This window comes from Hemitrygon akajei, unplaced genomic scaffold (assembly GCF_048418815.1).
Source record: "Hemitrygon akajei unplaced genomic scaffold, sHemAka1.3 Scf000065, whole genome shotgun sequence".
NCBI lineage: Eukaryota > Metazoa > Chordata > Chondrichthyes > Myliobatiformes > Dasyatidae > Hemitrygon > Hemitrygon akajei.
Window position 1 is genome coordinate 2,872,312 of NW_027331951.1, and position 12,201 is coordinate 2,884,512.

Below are 12,201 nucleotides of genomic sequence, written 5' to 3' on the forward strand. Positions count from 1 at the left end.
CAATTGCAGTTGAGCCTCTTTCTATGGCACTTAAGTCAACTACATTATTTCAGGGTGTTAGGGGAGGGGTCACAGAACATTGCCATTGAAATCCTCTCAATTCACATCTGACCCTGTCGTGCTCTCCACCCTCAAAATGTGTAGTCAATTTCGCTGCCACTGTACGTTCACATCAGTTCAGTTTTGGGTCCCATTCGTACAAACCATCTATTTCTTCCCTCCACACTCGATTCAGTTTTTAGACAATGGGGTTTGAACGGTCTTATGTGCATTAAGGATTTGCGCACTGAAAATATATTCAATAGTTTTGATAACCTGTGCAGTAAATATGGCCTTCCGCATAATCATTTTTTTTTCAATACCTGCATATTCTCCTCTCTGTCAAGGAAAAAACATTTCACATTTTTTTCTTAATTTACCAAATACTATGTTGTGGGACAAACTCACTCTTAGCTTTAATAATAAAGGGCTGATCTCTGTACTATACTCTCAGCTGATTTCTTTGGGAGTTCAAGATCTAAACAAAACTACGACTAGCTGGGAGGATGACCTTGGTGTGGATCTGGCTGAGGAATATTGGGCAAAAACACTGAATAGGGTTCATTCCTCGTCATCATGTGCTAGACTCGGGCTCATACAATTTAAAGTTTTACACGGTACATTTAAGTAAAGCCAGGCGTGCTGACATATATCCTGGGGCAGACGCAGGCTTTGAAAGGTGTTCCTTCTCTCCGGCTGGTTTAGTGCATGCATTTTGGTCTTGCCCTCGGCTACTGGGCACTGGTTTTTAAAATTATCAGTGAGGTTTTGGGGCTGACATTGAGTCCTTGACCGCTTATAGTTGTATTTGGTGTGGCAGATGATGTTTTGGGTTTAAATGCAAACCTGTCGGATATCATTTCACTTACATCGCTTTTGGCCCGTAGGAGAATCTTGCTGGTCTGGAAATCTGCCACTCCCCCATCTGCTGCTGCTTGGTTAGAGGACGTAATGTTTTATTCTGAAATTAGAAAAGATTAAATTCACTCAGAGGGCATCTGTGAGAAAGTTCTATTCGAAATGGGGGCCCTTCTTGTCATATTTTGGGAGTCTTAAGGAATTACCTACGAGCTGAGGGCATTTGATTGTATTTTGGAAGTTGCTTCCCTTTTAACACGCATATGGTTTACCTCACAGGGTGTTTGATGAATTGTAATATGAGTGTATTCTGGATCATCTGAGATGTTGTAGAGGTGTGTGGGACTTCGTCTTGAAGTAGTTTGGGGGTATAGCTGTGAAATGTCCGTACTTGTATTTATGAAGTGTCTTATTGTAAATACATTAGCTGTCATTGTATGTTCGGGGAGGGCGGGTGAGGGGAGGTTTGTTTAGGGGTAAGATACAAAAGTAAAATGGAGGAAAATGTAATCCATTATTATTCTGTACAGTGACCTTCCTACAATAAAAATTATATTACAAATAAAAAAAGAATCATAGAGAAGGAATGGCGTGCTGTGAAAAGAGGAAGGAAGGGGAGGAGAGTGAGGCCACAGAAAGGGTGTTCAGTTTGCAGCCGTTAGAGCAGAACGTGTGAGGCACCATTTTCTTGCTCCCTATCTCCGAATGGAGTCTGTTTAAACGTCGAAATCCACTGACCCATGGCCAGGAGTCACAGACAGAGTGAAAATCCTTCCATAAAATCCGATCACACTCTCCTGGAAATATACACTGAGTAACGCTCCCTCCGCAACCATCCATCACACACCCCCGGGATCATACACAGAGTGCAACTCCCTCCATATTGTTTAAACACACACTCCGGGGTCACACAAAGAGTGAAGCTCCGTCCACGGCGTCCAAACACGCAGTTCCTAGGTCGGATAACCAGCGAAGCTCCCTAAATATTATCCCATCACATTCCCGGGGTCAGATATGTACCTCCCGCAACGTCGCAGCGCACCCTACCGGAGTCAGCAAAAGTACGCAGCCCTCTCCCTCCTCCGGTCTCCCCACTCACCAATACCCAGCCTTTCGGCTTTCCAGTAGTCTTGAATCGTGTGTGTCACTCGGAGATGGTGTGTGTGTGAGAGCGGATTGTGTGCTGCCGTTAGAGGAAGGAAGGGGAGGAGAGAGGAGGCCAGGGAAAGGGTGGTGAGAATGCAAACACTGATGCAAGTGGTGTGGAAGCACGTGACCGACCTGTGCATGCAGAGTTGTGGAGAGATTCAGATCCTGGCGATCGATATTCAAGGTACGGGGGGAGGTGTAATACAGAGAGAGAGAGAAAAAAAAAAACAACTAAATGTATCAGGGATGGCAAACTGATCCAAACTGATGGCATGAACATTGAATTCTCTAACTTCCGTTAATGCCCCTCCTCCCCTTCTTACCCCATCCCTGACATACTTAGTTGTTTGTGTTTTTCTCTCTCTCTGCCCATCACTCTTTGCCTGTTCTCCATATCCCTCTGGTGCTCCCCTCCCTCTTTCTTTCTCCATTGGCCTCTCGTCCCATGATCCTTTCCCTTCTCCAGCTCTGTATCACTTTCGCCAATCACCTTTCCAGCTCTTCGCTACATCCCACCCCATCTTGTCTTCTCCTATCATTTTGCATTTCCCCTCCCCCCCCACTACTTTCAAATCTCTTCCTATCTTTCCATTCAGTTAGTCCTGACGAAGGAACTTGGCCCGAAATGTTGACATTGCTTCTGCTTATCGACGCTGCCTGGCCTGCTGTGTTTCACCAGCACTTTGTGTATGTTGTGCAGGAGAGGGTGTGGGTCACGAGAGGGGGTTGCTTGTAGGCGAGGGATGGGTGACGGAGACGGGAGTGGTGTACTGCTGTCTGTGTGACGGTGACTGGGAATCGTGTAGGAGTAGGGTGATGTTTTGGAGAGGGAGAATGTTATGCATACGGGGAGGACTGTATTCGGTTTGCAGTTCAGGGCCTGACTCTGTGTTGGTATCATTGAGTGGTGAGTTCCTGCTGTGGTGCAGAGCCTGTCAGTGTGTCAGTGTCACGATGAGGGGCGTGTTCATGTCAGATGTGGGTTGTGGCAGTGACACCGAAACACTTTCAGTGTCCCATTGAAAAACATCTCCGTGTCACGGTGAGGGTTGTGTGTCTCGTTCATAGCTTATGCAAACGGTACTGTCCCACTTGCAATCTAGTCTCCCTAATATCTGTCGTATCAGGCTTAGAGGCGTTGACCCCTGACCTGAGCGCATCTGCCCTTCAAACAATACTTCCTGCATTGAAACGTACGCAGCTCAGAACATGAGTCCCAGCAGACTCAACCTTTTGCTTCTTGACTTTTTCAGAAGTCTTAGCAACATCTGTCCCAACAAGCACTCAACTATCTGTAATAGCGTTCTTGTTTACCTGTCCCTGCAACTCTAGTTTATTCTACCACTCTCCCCTATTAATGGCAAACATTACCGGTGGGATTCCAGTTCGATTCCAATTCAGGTGTAAATTGTGAGAATTGCTCATGAGAGAGGCAATGAAGGAGCTGAGCAAGGTGGGGGCGGTATGGCGCGGTCTCCAGGCAGGAGCCTGTGCTGCCCCCCAGCCTGTCCAGCCCCCCAAACTTAAATTGAAATTAATTGAAATGAAATAAAACCGTTCCGTCTGTAGAGTTCGCACCTTCAGTGGAAGAGAATCTAGTGATACACATATCTGAAGTTCTCATTCCAACCCTAATGTTAAACTGAATGTTCTTTTTAATTTTGGCCACACCTGCACATACATAAGTTTGCAGAAACTGCTCCCTCTTCGTTCCTATATACTGGTGTCTATAACATAGGCAGCTTAGAAACATAGAAACATCTACAGCACAATACAGGCCCTTAGGCCCAGAAATCGGTGCCGAACATGTCCCTAACTTTGAACGACCTACGGTTTACCCATAGACCTCTACACCTACGCTCGGTCCGCCAGAGAAAGCAGGATCTCCTAGCGGTCACACTTCTTAATTCCACTTCCCATTCCCACTCTGATATGTCAATCTATGGCCTCCTCTACTGTCAAATTTAATCCAAACTCAGGTTGGAGGAACAATTCCTTATATACAGGCTGGGTAGCCTCCAACCTGGTGGCATTAACATCGACTTCTCTAACCCGTTAATGCCCCTCCTCCCCTTCTTACCCGATCCCTGACATATTTAGTTGTTTGCCTGTTTTCCATCTCCCTCTGGTGCCCCCCTGCCCCTTCCTTCTCCTGAGGCCTCCCGTCCCATAATCCTTTCCCTTCTCCAGCTCTGTATCACTTTCTCCAACCACCTTTCCAGCTCTTGGCTTCATCCCACCCCCTCCAGTCTTCTCCTATCATTTCGCATTTCCCCCACCCCCCACTACCTTCAAATCTCTTACTATCTTTCCTTTCAGTCAGTCCTGACGAAGGGTCTCGGCCCGAAACGTCGACAGCGCTTCTCCTTATAGATGCTGCCTGGCCTGCTGTGTTCCACCAGCATTTTGTGTGTTTTGTTGACCCATAGACCTCTATTGTTCCTAGCTCAATGTAGCCAGCCTGGAGTCTCTCAAAAGACCCTATCGTATCCACCTCCACCACCGCCGCCGGCAGCCCATTCCAAGCACGTAAAAAACCCGTAAAAAAAAACTTACGCTGACAACTCCTCTGTACATACTTTCAAGCACCGTAAATCAATGCGCTTTTGTGCTCGCCATTTCAGCCCTGGCAAAGGGGGACTGACTGTCCACACGATAAATGCCTCTCATTATCTTGTACACATCTATCTGTTCACCGCTCATCCTCCGTCGCTCCAAGTAGAAAAGATAGAGTTCATTCAACCTCATAAGGCATGCTCTCCAATTCCAGCAACAATCTTGTATTTTGGGGACCGCTTACCATCGACGAATCTGGTTCTCGAACACAGTACGTCTTTTCCGTTCCCCTAACAAAGACAACCCTATCAGCCTCCCTACTGAGCCACAGAACCATTTTCACTGCCAGAGACCTGACCGGTGAGACTATCCCCTGCTCATTCGCACCTCTCTACTCCAATCCAGATGTATCCAAAGTGGTACCTGTTATTGATCGGTTTGGCCACAATGGGTCTCTGCACTGGATCTGGCTATTTAACCCCTTTCACCTTCCTGTCTGCCACCCAGATTCCTGTATCCTACACCTTGAGTGTAAATACCTCTATGTCCTCCCTATCACCCGCTCAGCTTCCCGAATGATCCCGAATTCATCCCGTTCCAGCTCCAACTCTGTGAAGCAGGGTGTGAAAAGATGCAGCTGTATGACCTTCTTACAGGTGAAGTTGTCGGGGACTCTGCAGGTCTCCATGCCGTCCCACAACCCGTAAGGCAAGCAGTCAACTCTCCTGTCAGACATGCTTACTGCTCCTTCTAACTGTAATTATAAACGAAACAAACAATAAACTGAGAACAAATCTACCGATAGTTTTGTGCCTTCTCTCACCCTAATCTCTCCTCCTTACAGCATCAAATTGATAAGCCCTCTAACTCGAACAATGTCCGCTGCGATTGTCCACACATTTACACCGAGGTAATCCCCCTCTGCTCCGGTTCATCACACGGATACAGATTCAAACAATGAATGAAATTCACACCACACCGTCCCATCACCCAGACCCGGGGTCAGACACAGATTGAAGCTCCCTCCCCCCGGTACCTTCACACACTCCGGGGATTAGAAGCTGCTTTCCTCTCCCCACTCCTAGCACTCCGCCGTTCCAGTAGTCCTTCACTGTGTGTCTGTCTCGGAGACTGTGCGTGTGTTTGTGTTCAGATAGTGAGCAGTGAAGAGCAGAGAAGTGGGAGAGGTTGAGGGGGAGGGAGTGGCGACGTGGTGTTGAGACAGTGGTCACTGGGAGAAAGTGGTGTGGAACCGCAAGACCGGCCTATCCACACAGAGCAGTGAACAGGATCAGAACCGAGAGATCGATATCCGGAGGAGGGTGTTGGGTGTTGGGTGTCGAGGGGTGTAGAGGAGCGAGAGGATTGATGGAACCGTGGAGTGTGTTGGGGACGGAGCGGGTCAGGGAGATGGGAAGAAGAGATGGGGCAGGAGGAGATGACGGAGACGGCAAGGCGTGCGGGAGACGGTGGGTTGATGGAACCGTGGAGTGTGTTGGGGATTGAACGGGTCAGGGAGACGGGAAGAGGAGATGGGGAAGGAGGAGATGACGGAAATGGCAAGGAGTGCGGGAGACGGTGGGTTGATGGAGTCGGGGTGTGTAAAAGAAGATTGCGGTGATGGAAATGAAGGTAGGGGAAATGACATCGGGTGGAGGGTGTTGTGGAGTGGTGCTGTAACACCAGACTTCGCCTCTCCCTCTTCCCCACATTTCCACATTAACACGGAAAGGGAGCGGGTTAGAGGAGGGAGCGGGATGACGGAAACGAGGAAGTCTGTAGAGGATGCAGCGTTTCAGAGAGACGGGGAGAGGAGTTGGGGAAAGGGGGATAACAGAGACGGAGTGAGGTGTAGGGGACAAAGCAGTAATGGTGACGAGGTGTGTAGAAGGGAAGGGATGACGAAAGCTGGGGAGGGTGGTGACGTAGAGGATGTCCTGTCTGACTGTGGCGAGTTTGGTCGACGGGAAACAAGGGGTTGACGACGAGGGGAGTCGTAGGGAAGAAAGGGGCTGACGGAGACAGGGTAGGGTGCAGGCACTGCTGGTGGTGACAGAGACAGGCGGTGTGTACAAGAGCGAGGGGGTCATGGAGATGGGCAAGGGTGATGGGCAAGGGTGATCGGAAGGGGCAGAGTGACTGGAACCGAGAGTGGGGAAGAGGGAGGGACTGACAGAGACAGGGGAGGGGATGAGGAGGAGAAGCAGGAACAACAGACATGTGTAGCGGTGCACAGGAGGGAGGGACTCATGGAGTCGGGTAGGATTTTGGTGAAGGGGAACGGTTCTGATTTCGGGGTGTCAGGAGAGGTCGGATGGACCCAAACGCAGGACGCAGGCACTGAAGTACTAGGGGGAGGACAGGATGGGGATGCCATGGCACTTAAGGGTAGCTGGGGTTCAGGCAGATAGAGTTCAGGCAGGAGGAGCGGCTCCCGAAGTTCAGACAGGCGGAGCGGAGCGGCTCCCGAAGTTCAGGCAGGCAGAGCGGAGCGGGCTGCCGAAGTTCCAGTCAGACAGGCGGAGCGGAGCGGCTCCCGAAGTTCAGGCAGGCAGAATGGAGCGGCTCCCGAAGTTCAGGCAGGCAGAATGGAGCGGCTCCCGAAGTTCCAGTCAGACAGGCGGAGCGGAGCGGCTCCTGAAGTTCCAGTCAGGTAGGCAGGCTCCCGGGGTTCAGGCAGGCAGGGCTCCCCGGGGTTCAGGCAGGCAGACAGACAGGTCTAGGTGGCGATAGGCTTGCGGAGAGCCCTCCCTGGGCGGGCCGCATGTATCTCGGGTAGGGGCTCTTCCCAGGCGGAAACACAGGAGGCCTGGGCACGACGCGGACCCCTAGGAGGGTGCGGGCCACTATCCCAGGGTTTGGGCGGAAGAGAAGGAGGGGGCAAAACCCCCGCCGGGCCACGGCAGGTCGGCCGGATCCGTCCGACGGAGGCAAGGGATAGGAACAGGCAGAACCACTGCCGGGCCGAGACAGGTCGGACAGACGTACCCGACAGGGGCAAGGGGTAGGAACGGGCATAGGTCCAGTGTGACCAACACAACAGCCATGACAACGGGAAATTCGGAAACGGCCGGCAGACAGCACGACCGCGCGAAGAAAAAAAACCGAGCGGAGAAGCGGGACCAGCGCATGGGAAGAAAGGTGGGAGAGCGGACCAACCTGGCAGTACTGGTACGGGCAGAGAAGCATGATGAATAACAGGTCTGAGCCCGGGCAGAATCACAGAATGCAGAGCCGAGTTCGGAGCCGGCGGAGAAACAGGAAACAGAACAAAACGACCACCCGTCTGGTCCCAGTCCCAAGGCCCCTTATAAACACCTACAGCTCAATGAGTTACAGGTCTGGCTCCTTGAACCAGGAGGGTCCTAACTAGATCACGGGTGACGGGAGGGACAACTGCAGGACCCGGAGTCCGGAGCCCTCGGACCGGATCAAAACCCGGAACGTGTTTCCGGAACGGACCCTGACACGGGGAGGGAGGAGATAACGGAGACGAAGGAGGTTGCAGTTGACTAAGTACAGGAGTTGGAAAGTCACGTTGCAGTTGAAAAAGACGTTAGCGAGGGGCACCATGTTCGGCTCTGATAGAGGTGTACAACATATTAAGAGGAATAGACAGAGTGGACAGCCAACTCCTCTTCCCCAGGGCACCACTCTCAGTACAAGCGGGCATGGCTTTAAGGTAAGGGGAGGGAAGTTCAAGGGGGATATTAGAGGAAGGTATTTCATTCAGACGGTGGTTGTTGCTGAGTCAGTGGCGGAGGCAGACACACTAGTGAAGTTTAACAGACTACTAGACAAGTTTATGGATAAATTTAAGGTGGGGTGTTATAATGTGAGGCAGGGTTTGTGGGTCAGCACAACATTGTGGGCCGAAGGTCCTGTAATGTGCTGTACTATTCTATGTTCTATGTTTCTATTTTATACATAGTATGTGTGCTTGTGCCACTTAGGACTGTTGGTACTGTGTTTAGCAGCTTGTTTCTGGCTGTATTCATGGACATTCATGTGTGATGGAATTGCAATTCAACTTAAATTGAATTCAGTTGAAATGAATTGAATCCGTCTCGTCTGCAGGGGTCGCACCTTCCGAGGAGGAGAGCCCAATAATAAACATATCTGAATACCTCTTTCCAAACCTAACTATTCAGGCACATTTTAAACTGGATGTTCTTTCTAATGTTGGCCACACCTGCACCTACATAAGTTTGGAGAACAGAGTCCCTTTTGCTACCGATATACCGGCGACTATAAAGACCGCATACCATCGAGGAATCTCGTTCTCGTCCACAGAACCTATTTCCGATTCCCCTAACAAATACAAATCTATCGATACAGCTGGCCACATCTCACTCCCTTCCCTGCGGAGCCACAGAGCCATAGTCATTGTCAGAGACCTGACCGATGAGACTTTCCCCTGCTTGATCATTTGCACCTCTATCCTCCCATCCAGAATTATCCAAAGTGGTCTACTTGTTATTCAGCAGATTGGCCACAAGGGGTCTCTGCACTGGTTTTGCTTTTTAACCCCTTGCACATTCCTGTCTGTCACCCAGATTCCTGTATCTTGCACCTGTAAATACCTCTGTATATCCTCCGTATCACCCCCGCAGCTTCACGAATGATCCCGAGTTCATCCGTTCCAGTTCCAACTCTGTAACGCAGAGTGTTAAAAGGCGCAGCTCAGTGACCTTCTAACAGGTGAAGTTGTCAAGAACTCTGGAGGTCTCCCTGCATTCCCACATCTCGCAAAGTATCATTCAACTCTCCTGCCAGACATTGCTACTGCTCTGATTTTGCGATTGTCAAGAAAGAAACAATAATTAAACTGAAAACAAATCAACCATCAGTTCTGTGCCTTCTCTCACCCAAGAATCTCCTCCTTGAAGATTCAAAGAGATAAACTCTCTGACTTCCACTCAAATCCGATTTCTCACCTCTCTTTCCTTCTGTTCCGGCTCATCGTCCACACATACACACACACACACACACACACACACACACACACACACACACACACACACACACACACACACACACACACACACACACACACACACACACACACACACACACACACACACACTCATTCAAACACTGAGTGAAAAGCTCCCTCCACACATCCTACATTTCCCAATCTTGCTGTGTTCCCATTCTGTCCTTGACTGTTTCGTACAGAAAGTATAGTTTCTCCCTCTTGGACAACACACTTTTGAACTGTTGTTTTGCCAGTCACTAGTCACTATGAACCCAATTGCACAATCCCGGAATCAGACACAGAATGCATCTCCCTGCATACCGTCCCATCACAGGGAGTCCCGTTGTCAGACAAGTACCGAAGCTCCCTCCATACCGGTTCATCACACACACCCGTGGTCTGTCAGAGTGTGAAGCTCCCTACACACCATCCCATCAAACACTTCCGTGTCCAGACACAGAGTGGAGCTCCCTCAACACTGACCCATTACACACTCCTGGGGTCAGACACAGAGCGAAACTCACGCTTTCTGTGGACCGTCCTTCCGCGCACACGCAGGTTCAGACACAAAATGAAGATTACTCCCCCTGGGTCCCTTCAGAAACTCCCATGTTCAGAAGCTCCTTCCCTCTCTCCAATCCCCAGAACTCCGCCGTTCCTGAAGTATTGAATTGTGAGTTCGGCTTGGAGAATGTGAATGTGTTTGTATTCAGAAGATGCTTTTGGAATAGTAGAGAATCGGATGAGATTGGAAGAGTGGGTGGTGTTGGTGGGAGAACGGAGGTGGTGGTGGTGAGATATCAGTCACTGTGCTGAGGTGTTATCGAACCACACATTCGGCCTGTCCACACAGAAGAGTGCAGAGGCTCAGAACCGAGACTTCGATATCCGGAGAAAGTGAGCTTGGTGGTGTAACAAACGACGTCACCTCTCCCCCTTTCTCCCCAGTATTCCATATAAACGGAGAGAGGGAGACGTGAGGAAGAGGGAGAGGGTTAATGGAACCGTGGAGGACCTGCAGGGCGTGGAGCGGGTCGGGGAGACGCGGAGAGGAGTTGGGGAAGGAGGAGATAACGGAGACTCCACGGATTGTAGCGGAGAGAGGGTTGATGGAGACAGGATGTGTAGAAGAAGATGGCGGTGGCGGAAACGGGGAGGGCTGTAGGGGAAGTCGTGGCTGACGGTGACGAGGATGGTCGACTCGGAGGGAGGGCTGACGACGAAGTGGATCGTAGGGGAGGAAGGAAGACAAGGAAGGGTGCAGGGACTGCAGGTGTTGACAGAGGCTGGCTAAGTGTGGAACAGCGAGGGGAACATGGAGACGGGAAGGAGGTGAATGGACGGGTCTGGGTAACTGGACCGCGGAGTTGTGCAGAAGATGGAGGCAGTCGGGAGACGGGGAAGATTTTAGAGGAAGGATGGTTGACGTAAAACAATAAGGGTGAAGTGGAGGGAGGACACGGTGGACTCGTGGTGTTTGAGTAAGTACACGAGTTGGGAAGTCACGTTGCAGTTGAACAAGACGCTGGAAAGGGGCGCCTTGTTCGGCTCTGCTCGCCCCCTTCTCTTCTGTGACCTCTGTCTCGAAGACAGATGTAGGAATGATCCTTCAGGTGGGTGAACCCTCGCAAGGCATCGGGTTCCGATGATGTAACTGGGAGGGCACTGAAATCCTCTGTCGAGCAACAGTCTGGATTGTCTGAGGAGTCGGTGGTGTGGAAGGCAAATACAAGGCTAGCATTCATTTCCAGTCAAGGATTTTATTTTAAGGCACTGGTGAGGTCTTATTTGGAGTATTGTAAGCTGGTTTGATTTAAATAATCCAGCAAGCTGAGCTTACATTAGAGATGTTTGAAAGGAGTTTCACGACAAGGATTTCAGTATATCAGTGGATCTATCCTCGGTACAACACATTCACGCAAACACTAAAGTGTCATGCTCCCGACTGAAGAGGGGGAGGCATCCGAGTTCCGGCAAGGCCCTTCGCCGGAGTGTGGTTAGCTGTCGCGTTCCCTTTAAACCTCATACCACTGCCACCTATTGCCTGTAATACACCTTCACGGAATGTCTGCAGTTAAAGGCCTCGTGCTGAGCACTCTGTGCTCAACCGTAGGAGATCCATTTCCTGTCCTGCAACTTGTGATTTTACCTTTGGGTTTCGTTAGTGTCGTCTTGTCTATTTCGAGTCTAAGTTTCAGTAATAGTCTTCATCACCATCCCAACCGTCCATAACCCTCTCGTGACGGGATTGCAACAACAGGAGTTTGATAAGATTTCGTCTTTCGTTGACTTGTTGCATCGCCGCCTGGTGTGGAAGCTGCAACGCGCGATGTCGCCAGAGGTGGCAGAGCGGTGCGGACTCAAGATGGAGAAGGTGCATCCATCACTGAGACCGCTCACCCGGGGACAGGCTCCCAGTTCATTTCTACCATCGGGGAAGAGGCACAGCAGCCCGCAATCTGAATGACCCAGGAACACCTTCTCCCCCCCCCCCCCACCAGCATATTTTTGAATGCATCAGTACCACCTCCACATTTTTGCGTCATTTATTAGCTTTTTGGATTTTATATAAATTTTATAAATTTGCTACCTGCTGATCCTTTAAAAGACCAAATCCCTGG

The 12,201-nt window shown here is 50.3% G+C and overlaps 1 protein-coding gene across 1 annotated transcript in view; it reads right to left on the reverse strand.

Annotated features, from left to right (window-relative positions):
- LOC140721930 (killer cell lectin-like receptor 7) overlaps positions 1 to 2,101 on the reverse strand; it is a 38,551-nt gene extending 36,450 nt beyond the window's left edge. Inside the window, exons 1-2 of the mRNA XM_073036748.1 lie at positions 1,997 to 2,101; positions 909 to 1,000 (exon numbers count right to left, since the gene is read on the reverse strand). The gene's annotated coding sequence lies outside the window, so the exon portion shown is untranslated. The remainder of the gene's footprint in view (positions 1 to 908; positions 1,001 to 1,996) is intronic.
- Positions 2,102 to 12,201: the final 10,100 nt, after the last annotated feature.